The sequence below is a fragment of the Schistocerca gregaria genome, unplaced genomic scaffold (genome assembly GCF_023897955.1).
Source record: "Schistocerca gregaria isolate iqSchGreg1 unplaced genomic scaffold, iqSchGreg1.2 ptg000204l, whole genome shotgun sequence".
Classification (NCBI taxonomy): Eukaryota; Metazoa; Arthropoda; class Insecta; order Orthoptera; family Acrididae; genus Schistocerca; species Schistocerca gregaria.
In genome coordinates this window covers 1017016-1028712 of record NW_026061739.1, presented here as the reverse complement: position 1 = coordinate 1028712, position 11697 = coordinate 1017016, and positions in this window count along the sequence as shown.

Sequence of the window (11697 nt, the reverse complement as noted above, 5' to 3'; positions counted from 1 at the left end):
CCTGCGAGACTCACATTCTCACCTTGAATGTCCATACACTACAGTCGTAGAGTCCCACTCCAACACACTCATTCCTCGTGGAAGACATGTCCATATCAATATAAGTATATGGTTCTGGCAATACCAGCCATGACCTTCTTCTGTGAAGATGCACACGTATTCCCCGAACTGGACTTGGTAAGAATGTGTTCCACGAGTAATGAGTGTGTCGGTGTGGGACACTACGAATGTAGTGTGTGGACATGCAAGGTGAGAATGTGAGTCTCGCGGGAGGCGTGCGCGAGATAGTACCTGCAGTCACACTAACGTCTGTGCCCTCGGTGGCTCAGATGGGCAGAGCACCTGCCATGTAAGCAGGAGATCCCGGGTTCGAGTCCCAGACGTGCACACATTGTCACCTGTCGCCGTTGATATATATCGACACACGTGAGCAGCTGACGGTATTAATATAATTCTAATTTCGTTCTGAACGGCTGCAGGTCATCATAAGGGTATTTAATTTGACATTTTGATTCCATTTATCAAGAAACTGAGAAAGTAAAAATTGTTTAATCTTTGTTTGATTTCTACGTTTACTAGAGAAAATAATGTAAATAAAAGACTGAAAATCGGTTATTACAAGAACTGGTATTGTGACGGGCTTTAACAATTAGCTTAAAGAAGGGTTGGGAAATTGATAAGAGCCGAAAATCAGTTATTTCAGCGATAACCAACATTCCCACTGGTGTTCTGAGTGGTAAGATTGACGCACAAGGACAACAAGAACAGTTTCTCAGAAAGGTTACTGGAGCTCTGATGTTCTCAAAATGAACGGGCCAGCCATTGGCGTCTGCGAGGGTGAAGGGGAGGGGGAGGGGAGGAGGTCGGGAGGGGAGGATAGGCAAAAGGGCACTTTCACCCATCGCCCCCAACCCTCCCTGGAATCTGGAGTAAAGAGTTTTTATTCGTTACAGTATACTCTTCCAGATAAGAATTCTCCACAATACTGATAAACCTTAGCTTTGGCCAGTTGTAGCGCTTATAGAGTTAGGGTCTTGTAGCTTGATGCACCTCGTAACTGACCAGCTGATTTGTACACAGAGTGCCAGTTTCAGAATCATGCACTCCAGCCCCGACGCGCCTTCCCCCCTCCCCACCACTGGAAATATTTCTGCAGACTCCAGTCTGCCACTGTGCATATATTTTGATAACATCCTGGTTTTAATAGCATCGAAGGAACAGCATTGTGCAGTAAAAGGGTAGACCTAGCACAGAACACACCATTCACAATGAAACGCATCACTTAGTAGATGGTGAAGTACTCTGAAGCTAGCCAGATAGAAACAGAACCTCCTGGCACTGCATCTAACCCAAATTCTAATCTTACACTAATCTCTTGTATGTACCTACCACGCCCTCAAAGAGCCAACGATTTACTATTATCAGAAGTTCCGAAAAATGAGGAAGAAATTGACCCACACTTTTTTGCGTTGTTTATTATTTCGATTACACCATAAAGGGAATGGACTTGTAGCCACAGGTTACACAAGCGATAGATGGTTTAAAATACATAAAAAGAGATGACAATAAGAAACGCATTTTAAAAACACAATGATGCACGGCTTTTACGATTTTTACAGGAAAAAAAATGGATGACAAAATAAAGGTTTTTCAAAAATACGCTGGTAGACAATATTGGGGATTTTTTATCTTTATAGATGACTAGCGGAAAAGCTTGGTGTTGACCAGGCATTTATTTACAGCTGTGCGTCCACGTCCGTACTATGCAGCGTCTGGCCTTGTCCTGAGTTTTTATGACGTATCTCCCGAAACATGTGTCGTACAATGATATAATTTTGTAGGTACATTCAGCGTCATATGCGGATACTGTCTGCAAAATTTATTGCGAATATAGTAGCAAAGAAGTAACAAATTTAAATGTCACGAATGCTGTGATGCCCACACACTTGGGTGTAACTAATGTACACGGGATGCTTGGCACGATCATTATGGCTACCATCACCTGTGGTCGTAATTGGACCAGCTGTGTCGACGTAGTGAAAATATAAATGAGCATAACATGGTAAACGTCCATTCTTCCCAGCTATCAGACCTGAACTACGATCAAAAATATCATAAAAAGTGGTAGGGGCAATGGCCTTGCCGCAGTGGATACACCGGTTCCCGTCAGATAACTGAAGTTTAGCACTTTCGGGCGTGGTCGGCACTTGGATGGGTGACCATATGGGCCGCTATGCGCTGTTGGCATTTTTCGGGTTGCACTCAGCCTTCCGATGCCAATTGAGGAACTACTCGTCCGAATAGTAGCGACTCCAGTCAAAGGAAACTACCACAACGAGTGGGAGAGCCAGCTCCTCCTCCACCCTCAGTGAGAATGACGTGGCGGTCGGATGGTCCTGATTGGCCACTTGTGACCTGAACACGGAGTGCTTTTTTAAAGTAGTACTCCCTACATAAAACTGACAGTCTAGGCTCAGGGACTGTCCACGGTAAATGCTGCAATGGACCTACGAATACTATTAAAATAACGGTTTGAGTTCTCTTTAATTGTCCAATCATCTGAAGTGAGTCCTTATTGCAGTACGCTGAAAAATTGATTTTATGTTAATGGTGGATAAATTTTATGTGAATGGCGGCAAATTAACTTTACCCTAATGACACACAAGGTCAATGCCGTACTATCACGTAAAGTATTCTCAGATCGAAATGTTTTGCATTACAAAATCTCCAATGTAGATTCATAATACCGCAATTATAATTCTCAAAATAATTTGGAGCTACGTTCAATGCATATTTAAATGCATCTTTCAAAACAATAACAGAATTCTCATTAGATCATCATTATCAATGGCTAGAGTATTGCTATTATTTCGTCTACCAAAAACCGCGTCTCACTATGGCTTCTTCAGTACGCTGTTTTGTTTTCCACTGTTGACAATAGAAACGATCTGGCAGATGTGACATTGTAGATGCGCAGTATGCGTGTCTTAATGCAAATAAACCGTCTGGAACATTTACCCTTGAACGTCCCTAGAATGGGATTTCATGGAACGTTATTACTTTCCTGTGTCCATTTCTATCACAAAAGCTGATCGCCACGACTGGGGAAGGGGAGGAGGGGGTGGGCTGAAAGTTGGCAGCAGTGGCAGAAAAACCGAAGAAAACCTCACGTTTTCGTCATTTATTTTCATAATGAAGTAGTGCCAATTCATCACATCGCACGCTTTTCTCTCGGAAACGGTAAAATTCATCGTCTGGATATCAATGTCGCCTGCTGAGGTATGCAGTCGCACCACTCTGTACGAAATAGGTTCTAAGCTGATGCAGTCGACAAGTAACATCGAAATATATCGTCACCTAGAAATACATCGACACCTCGAAATAAATCCACACCTCGAAATAAATCGCCACCTCGAAATAAATCGCCACCTCGAAATAAATCGCAACCCTCGAAAAATCGCAACCTCGAAATAAATCGACACCGTGAAATAAATCGAAACCTCGAAATAAATCGACACCTCCAAACAACCGCTACACCGAAATGAGTCGATATCCCGAAGTATATCGACATCTAGACGCATTTCGGCTTACCATATAGACCGAAATCTCGATGCTAGTCGACATATCGAGATAAATTGAGGTACAGAAATATATCGATATCTCGAAATATATTGGTACCACGTAATATAAAGATATCTCTCAAAATAGCGATATCTAGAAATTTATGGATTACTAGAGATATGGAGGTACCTTGAATTATATCGATATCTCGATAAGAATCGATATCTGTAGTACACCAATACATGGAAATATATCGATACCTGGAAATATATATACAACCTTAATTGTGTCGGTATATCAAAATAAATCGATATCGCGATATAATCGGATGCTCTAAATCAATCGATATCTCGAAATAAATAGACTCCTCAATATAGATAGATATCTCGAAATAAATCGATATCATGATTTAATGTGCGCATCTACGTAAGTCGATATATCGAATTGAATCGATAATGGGGAAAGTATGGACGTCTCAAAATAAATCTGTACCCCTAAGAAAACGATTATCGAAATAAATAGATATAACGAAATATATCGCTATCTTGATAAATACCATTATCTAGTGGTCGGATAAATGTTTCAAGATGACATGACATAACAGTATAGTCTACATACATGAAAATACTTTGGATTTTCAATATATCGATAGATTTCTAGACCTCGGGAAAAAAAATCTTTGATCCGACCTCGGGGCAAAAACGCAGACCTCGGGAAAAAACGTCGACCTCGGGGAAAAACGCCGACCTTAGGGCAAAAACGCCGACCTCGGGGAAAAACGCCGACCTCGGGGAAAAACGCTGACCTCGGGGAAAAACGCCGAACTTGGGAAAAACGACGACATCGTGGAAAAACGCCGACCTTGGGGAAAAACGCCGACATCGTGGAAAAACGCCGACATCGGGGAAAAACGCCGCTGTTGGGAAAAAACGCCGACCTCGGGGAAAAACGCCGACCTCGGGGAAAAACGCCGACCTCGGGGACAACGCCGACCTTGGGAAAAACGACGACCTCGGGAAAAACGACGACCTTCGGAAAACTGCTGACCTCAGGGAAAATCCAGTTCCATTAATTTACATAGACAATAATGTTAGTTACCATTAGGTTCTCAAAATGCAATCAAATTCCTGGTATTTATCACCTCACACAAAAAGTGGTCATGACAGAAAAGTCTCGTTCTTTAGAAAGTTTAGAATGAGATGTTCTAAATAATGCAGATAATCCATTTACAATAATCTACAAGCACTGCACAATGAGAAGAGATTGTCAACCAGAGCACTTTGAAATAGTGCACAGCCAGGAAGACAGAGATTGCATTGCTGTTTATAATCCTCTGGTGCTTGAGATTCAGAATCCAGGATTGCCTCGAATGAGAACAGCACGAATGAATGTCCTGCACCAGTATAGAACTTACTCTGGAACTCCACAGAAAATCACAAGGCACAATTATATCACATCATTTTCAGCAAACTACAGAAGCCTCTAGTGGACATAACAACGTCGTCACCTCCTTCACTAGTGAAAGATCTCAGTAGCTATTGAGTCAAGAGTAGGTGGCCAATTAATAATTTGTTGTTCAAAGCTAACTTCAGTGTATATGGGAATACTCAGTGGACATCTTTAACCATCATATTTTACTGTCTAAGATATGTCAACTTCCCAGACTATAAGTATAAGCAGAGCTTGGTCTTTACCAATCCGAGATTGTTTAGAATAGGTATCAATGGAATCAGATCCACTGGGCATTTAGAGCAACCTGCTTTAAACAATATGAGCAGGCAATAGACACAGACACAGAATTTGAAATTTCTCTGTTAAGCGGTTACCTTCATCGTCTTCAAACTTACTTTGTGTGCTGCGGTATGCGGAGGCACTAATAGCAACACAGTAAAACACAGAAGAAACTTATAAGTTGATGTAATCAGCCAGTAAGAAGCAGTAAAATTCAAGTTTTAGTAATCGATTATTGACTTATTATCCGGCTTTGGTGCCTCAGACATGTCCGACGACCTTAAGATTTGGCATGAAACGAAGTCTGGAAGACACGTTACACGATAGAATTGGAAAAGTGTTCATGTGTTGTAAAAACCTAAGAAATCGTCCCGTTTTCGTCAATTGCCGTCGAATCGACGTAATGACATATCGTCACATTGGATGCTTTTCTCTATAAAACAGTTACATTTATCGTCTGGAAACTTATGTCCCTGGCTGCGGCATGCGGAGGCACTAATAGCAACTCCATAGAACACAGAAGAAGCTTCTAAGTTATTGGTTCAAATGGCTCTGAGCACTATGGGACTTAACATCTGTTTTCATCAGTCCCCTAGAGCGTAGAACTCCTTAAACCTAACTAACCTAAGGACATTAAACACATCCATGCCCGAGCAGGATTCGAACCTCCGAGCGTAGCAGTCCCGCGGTTCCGGACTGAGCGCCTGAACTTCTTGACCACCGCGGCCGGCTCTAAGTTGATGTAATCGGCCAGTAAGAAGCAGTACAATTCAAGTTTTAGCTATCGATTATTGACTTATTAGCCGCCTATGGCGCCAGAGATATGACTGACGACGTTACGATTTTGCATGAAACGAGGTCTGGGAGCCACGTTACACGAGAATGTGTGAAAACTGATCATATGTAGTAAAAACTTAAGAAATCCTCCCGTTTTCGGCATCTACTATCGAATCGACGAAATACCAGATCGCCACAATGGCCGCTCTTCTCTCTGAAACGGTTACATTTATCGTGGGCAAAGCTATGTCGTGTGCTGCGATATGCGGAGACACTAAAAGCACCATAGTAGAACACAGAAGAAGCTTCTAAGTTGATGTAATAGCCAGTAAGAAGCAGTACAATTTAAGTTTATTTATCGATTTTTGACTTTTTAGCCTTCTTTGGTGCCTTGGATATCAGCTAGGTCCTTACCATTTTGCATGCAGGGACGACTAGCAGCCACGTTGCACGGGAGAATGTGAAAAGTGATCATATGTAGTAAAAACCTAAGAAGTCCGCTAGGTTTCGTCATTTGCTATCGAATCGACTTTATGTCAGTTCGTCACATTGGCCGCTCTACACTTTGAAACGGTTACATTTATCGTGTGGAAGGCTATGTCGCGTGCTGCGATATGCGGAGACACTAATAGCACCATAGTAGAACACAGAAGAAACTACTAAGTAGATGTAATAGCCTGTATGCAGCAGTAAAATTCAAGTATAGTTATCGATTTTTTTACTTTTTAGCCTTCTCTGGAGCCTTGCACATGAGCTAGGACATTAAGATTTTGCATGCAGGGAGGTCTAGCAGCCACGTTGCAGGGGACAATGAGAAAAGAGTTCATATGTAGTAAAAACCTAACAAATCCGACCGTTTTCGTCATTTGCGATCGAATCGATTTAATGTCAGATGGTCACATTGGCCGCTCTTCTCTCTGAAACGGTTACATTTATCGAGTGCAAAGCTATGTCGCGTACTGCGATATGCGGAGACACTAAAAGCACCATAGTAGAACACAGAAGAAGCTTCTAAGTTGATGTAATATCCAGTAAGAAGCAGTACAATTCAAGTTATCGATTTTGACTCTTTAGTCGGCTTTGGGGCTTGCACATGAACTACGAACTTAAGATTTTGCATGCAGGGAGGATTAGCAGCCACGTCGCACGGGAGTATTTGAAACCTATTTATATGTAGAAAAAACCTAAGAAATCCGCCGGTTTTCGTCATATGCTATCGAATCGATTTAATGACAGAACGTCACATTGGCAGCTCTACTCTCTGAAACGGTTACATTTATCGTGTGGAAGGCTATGACGCGTGCTGCGATATTCGGAGACACTAAAAGCACTATAGTAGAACACAAGAAGATTCTTAGTTGATGTAAATGCCAGTAAGAAGCAGTACAATTTAAGTTTAGTTATCGATTTTTCAATTTTTAGGCGGCTTTGGTGCCTTGGACATAAGCTATGACTTTAAGATTTTGCATGCAACCAGGACTAGCAGCCACGTTGCACGGGGGAATGTGAAAAGTGTTCATATGTAGTAAAAATCCAACAAATCCGACCGTTTTCGTCATTTGCTACCGAATCGACTTAATGTCACATCGTCACATTGGCCGCTCTACTCTCTGAAACGGTTACATTTATCATGTGGAAGGCTATGTCGCTTGCTGCGATATGCGGAGACACTAACAACACCATAGTGGAACACAGAAGAAGCTACTAAGTTGATGTAATAGCCAGTAAGAAGCAGGACAATTCAAGATTAGTTATCGATTTTTTACTTTTTAGCCTTCTTTGGAGCCTTGGACATGAGCTAGGACCTTAAGATTTTGCATGCAGGGTCTAGCAGCCACGTTGCAGGGGACAATGAGAAAAGTGTTCATATGTAGTACAAACCTAACAAATCCGCCCCTTTTCGTCATTTGCTATCGAATCGACTTAATGTCAAATGGTCACATTGGCCGCTCTTCTCTCTGAAACGGTTACATTTATCGTGTGCAAAGCTATGTCGTGTACTGCGGAATGCGGAGACACTAAAAGCACCATAGTAGAACACAGAAGAAACTTCTAAGTTGATGTACTAGCCAGTAAGAAGCAGTGCAATTCAAGTTATCGATTTTGTACTTTTTAGCCGGCTTTGGGGCACTGGACATGAGCTAGGAACTTAAGATTTTGCATGCAGGGAGGACTAGCAGCCACGTTGCACGGTAGTATGTGAAAAATATTCATATGTAGTAAAAACATAAGAAATCGGCCCGTTTTCGTCATTTGCTATCGAATCGAGTTTATGTCAGATCGTCGCATTGGCTGCTCTACACTCTGAAACGGTTACATTTATCGTGTGCAACGCTATGTCGCGTGCTGCGATATGCGGAGACACAGAAAGCACCATAGTAGAATACAGAAGAAGATTCTACGTTGATGTAACAGACAGTAAGGAGCAGTACAATTCAAATTTATTTATCGATTTTTGACTTTACGCGTTACATAACTTGTAGGAACATGAAAAGTATTGACCTTGACGCTCTAACAGCCGATTGCTCAGAAATCTCATGGCATCAAATAATCAGAGAACCTTCAATCGACGGCAAAATTAATGAACTTGGTGATAAACTCTTTGCCCTCTATGACAAACATGCACCTGCGCACACAGTCCGTGTAAGAAAATCTTCTGCTCCATGGCTGACAGCTGAATTACGTCAAAGGATGACTAATAATGATGCTTCCCACAGGCGTTTCAAGGCAGATCCGAAAACCGAGCGTTTCGAAGAATATAGAAAGCTACGGAACAGAGTGAAACAATGCATTCGCAATGCCAAAATCAGGCACGCTCGCTCCCTTGTATGCAGCGATCTGAAACCCACGACTCTATGGAAGAATCTCCGTATCTTGGGGGTCGGAAAGGCAAAATCGGAAACTACTTTTCATGTGTCAGCTAACGAATTAAATGAATTCTTCTCTGCACCTCTGATTACCAGCACGGCTGATAATTACCGTCCACAAGAATCCCCAAACAGGATAACTAACAACGATACCTTCCATCTAAAACATGTAACAACAAATACGGCAAGAATAGCAATAATGAGAATCTCTTCTGATGCAATAGGCAACGACATTATCGGTATAACCATGATTAAGAATGTTGCCGATATCTTAGTACCTGTCTTAACTGACATATTTAATTTTTCCCTCGTGAACGGAATATACCCCACTGCATGGAAAAGAAGCATAATTCGACCCATCCCTAAGATCGAAAACCCGCAACTGCCTAGTGATTACCGACCAATTAGCATACAGCCAGCTGTTTCCAAAGCACTTGAATATATTGTTCATGACCAAATCACTGAACACTTGCATGAATTCAGTCTATATGACAAATTTCAATCTGGTTTCCGTAAACATCACAGCACAAACACTGCTCTAATTAAAGTAACTGATGACCTGAAATATGCCATCGACAATCGAAAGGCAACAATATTGACGCTACTGGACTTCAGCAAAGCTTTTGACACTGTTAACTTTGACATATTACTCAGAAAAGTGCAACAGTTTAATTTCTCTGATAGTGCAATGAGATGGTTTGAAAGCTACTTAAAAGACAGACAGCAATGTGTTGTCTACGCAAATGAAAAATCTTCCTCGAAACATGTTTCTTCGGGAGTGCCACAAGGATCAGTCTTAGGACCACTGTTGTTTTCGTCGGTTTTGTCCTCCTGTAAACATATGCCGACGACCTCCAGCTCTACCTAAGCGTCAGACCTGAAGACGTAAACACTGCAATCGCTCTGATGAATGATGATCTGTCTTCAGTAGTGACATGGGCGAAAAACCAGGGGCTTAAATTAAACGCAAAAAAGACGCAAGTAATCTTAATAGCCCATCAGAAATTAATAAGTTCAGATTTCCGCGAACGGCTACCTCCTATTCTGCTCGAAGGTACTCCAATACCATATCAGAAAACAGTGAAAAACTTGGGTATAACTTTGGACGAGCATCTCAACTGGGCGGAGAATACAGTCGCAGTGTGCCGAAAGACGTCTGCTTCTCTCTATGCTCTCAAAAAGTTTCGGAACATATTCCCACAGAACTTGAAATGCCAGCTCGTGCAAGCACTCGTTCTACTGAACCTCCACTATTGTGATGTGATTCAACAAGGCATGAGTAGTGAAAACAAAAGACGGCTAGAGCTAACCATGAATGCCTGTGTGCGTTACACCTGCAACATTCGCCGATATGATCATGTTAGTGCTTCATACTCCGAGCTAGGGTGGCTGCGGCCGGACAAACTGCGTGACTACCACACTATATGTCTACTTCACCGACTCCTCGTCGCGCAAGCACCCCAGTACCTAGCTTCAGAGATTAAAAACGTGTAATGCCATCATAATCGAAACACGAGGTCGCTCTTATCTGGTATCCTAGCTGTGCCCACTCACAAAACAAAAACTTTTGCAAACTCCTTCTCAGTTGCCGCTGTTCGCCTCTGGAACAAACTGCCCCTCACCTTGAGGAAAATTCAATCTCCTGTTGCTTTTAAGAAGAAGTTGAAGCATTTCCTACTATCATCCGCATGAAAATTCTCCACAAAATTAATGTGCAAGGCCAATTCTCTCATATGTCAAATAGCAAAGCTAGCGTCTCCTATCTTGCTTCTGAGATGCCTTCCTCTTCATCTATCTCTATTAGCCACGCAGTCTTCTTTTCCTTTATATTTTCCTTAATTATGTTTCATCATGTCCCTCTATTCCTCTCCTCCCTTCACCATGAGTTCCCCCCACACTCCCTGCTGCCAGCACTCCTAACTGAAATCTTTCTCTTCAATAATGTATTTTTCGAGGTGTACCTTTCTAATTGTTTATCTCACTTTTTGTATTAGATGTAGTTTAACATGCCTACTACAACATATGACTGTAAAATAAGTAGAATGCCTGGTTAGATGTAAGAGAGGGACTGATGGCCCTAATCTTGTCAGGTTAAATAAAAAAATAAATAAATAAATAAATAAATTTGCTATCGAATCGACTTAAAGTCAGATCGTCACATTGGCCGCTCTTCGCTCTGAAACGGTTACATTTATCTTGTGCAAAGCTATGTCGCGAGCTGCGAAATGCAGAGACACTAAAAGAACCATAGTAGAACAGAGAGGAAGCTTCTAAGTTTAAGTAATAGCCAGTATAAAGCAGTACAATTAAAGTTTAGTTTTCGATTTTCGGCTTTTTAGCCGGCTTTGGCACCTTGCAAATGAGGTAGGACCTTAAGATTATGCATGAAGGGAGGACTAGCACCAACGTTGCACGACAGAATGTCAAAAGTGTTCATATGTAGTAAAAACCTAAGAAATCCGCCCGTTTTCGTCATTTGCTATCGAATCAACTTAATGTCATATAGTCACATTGGCCGCTCTTCTCTGTGAAACGGTTACATTTATCGCGTGCAAAGCTATGTCGCGTGCTGCGATATACGGAGACACTAAAAGCACCATAGTAGAACACAGAAGAAGCTTCTAAGTTGATGTAATGGCCAGTAAGAAGCAGTACAAATAAAACTTAGTTATCGATTTTTGACTTTTTAGCCGGCTTCGGTGCCTTGGGCATGAGCTAGGACCTTACGATTTTGCATGAAGGGAGGACTAGCAGAAACGTT